This window comes from Bison bison, unplaced genomic scaffold (genome assembly GCF_000754665.1).
Source record: "Bison bison bison isolate TAMUID 2011002044 unplaced genomic scaffold, Bison_UMD1.0 scf7180017864383, whole genome shotgun sequence".
Lineage (NCBI taxonomy): Eukaryota > Metazoa > Chordata > Mammalia > Artiodactyla > Bovidae > Bison > Bison bison.
In genome coordinates this window covers 4,666,097-4,667,899 of record NW_011494955.1, presented here as the reverse complement: position 1 = coordinate 4,667,899, position 1,803 = coordinate 4,666,097, and positions in this window count along the sequence as shown.

Below are 1,803 nucleotides of genomic sequence, written 5' to 3'. Positions count from 1 at the left end.
CAGGGATTGGAATGAAAACTGACCTTTTCCAGTCCTGTGGCCACTGCTGAGTTTTCCAAATTTGCTGGCATATTGAGTGCAGCACTTTCACAGCATCATCTTTCAGGATTTGAAATAGCTCAACTGGAATTCCACCACCTCCACTAGGTTTGTTCATATTTCCTTTTTTATTTTTCTCAAGGTATCTTTCAATTTCTCTTTTGATTTCTTAATTGACTCTTTGATTGTTCAACAGCATGTTTTTTTAACCTCCATATAGCTGTAAATTTTCTAGTCTTCTCGAAATTAATATCTAGTTTCATTCCACTGTGGTGAAGAAGATATTTGATATGCTTTCAGTTTTCTCCTTTTGCTTCTATTTTATGTTTTGGTTTTTGGCCATATGGCATGTGGAATCTTAGCTCCTCGACTAGGGATTGAACCCACACAGCCTACATTTGGAAGACAAAGTCTTAACCACTGGAATGCCAAGGAAGTCCCTGTATGTCTTAACCACTGCTATTTTCCAGTGTTTAGAATAGTATCTGGCACAGAGTAGATCCTCAATGCTGTATTATATGAATGAAATGAAATGGAACAAACTTGTGTTTGTGTGTCCTCAATCTAATGTTGTTTGGTGACATTAAATAGAAGAGACTGAGATGTCTTTCTAAACTAATCTATTCAGCTTTGGAAACTTGGTCATTCTGAATCTTTGACCCTACCTCTTAAGAAGACTCCTCCCCAACCTCTTTTTACTCTGGGTGCCTCACCCTCTAACTCCAATGGTCCTAGGCACCCTTGACCGCTATTTTTGGTTTGGGACTTGACTCATAATCCAAGCTAGGTGTCAGACAGAGCCCTCCCTGAGATTTTTGCTGGAACAATAAGGGAAAAGATATCTATCTGCTAGTGGTGAGGATTCCACCAGCCCAGAGCAGGTGGTGGCCACCATCCCACCATGCAGGCAGAACCTGTCTGGGAATAAACCACACTGGGACTGAAGTAGAGCCCAGAGCAAGAGGGCGTTAGAAAGAAAGAGATAAGTGGACAGTGGCTTGGTTGATATTATCTGAGTTCCCAGATGAAGCCCTGTCCAAACTCACTGTACCATTGTGTTATGTATGATTCACTTCCCTTTGAGCATAGTCTGAACTGGATTTCTATCACAGGTAATCTAAAACCAAAACAAAGGAATTTCCTGAGGGTCCAATGGTTAGCACTCAAGTGCTATCACTACTAGGGCCCCGGGGCCTGGGTGGGATCCTTGGTTAGGACAGCTTTTTTTGTGTTAGTTTTAGAAGGTCTTTACAGAAACTTTCACCTTCAGCTTCTTCAGCATTAGTGGTTGGAGCATAGACTTAGATTACTATGATATTGAATGGTTTACCTTGGAAATGAACTGAGAGCATTCTGTCATTTTTGAGATTGCACCCAAGTACTGCATTTCAGGCTCTTGTTGACTATGAGGGTTACTCCATTTATTCTAAGGGATTCTTGTCCACAATAGTAGATATAATGGCCATCTGAATTAAGTTCGCCCATTCCTGTCCATTTTAGTTCACTGATTCCTAAAATGCTGATGTTCACTGTTGTCTTCTGCTTGCATGCCTGCTAAGTAGCTTTAGTCTTGTCCAACACTTTGGGACCCTATGGACTGTAGCCTGACAGGCTCCTCTGTCCATGGGATTTTCTATGCAAGAATACTGAATGGATCAAGAATACTTGCTTGGATATGAAGTGTGTGATCATTTCCTAGTTAGGGGATCTTTCCAACCCAGGGAACGAACCTGCATCTCTTATGTCTCCTGCATTGGCTGGCAG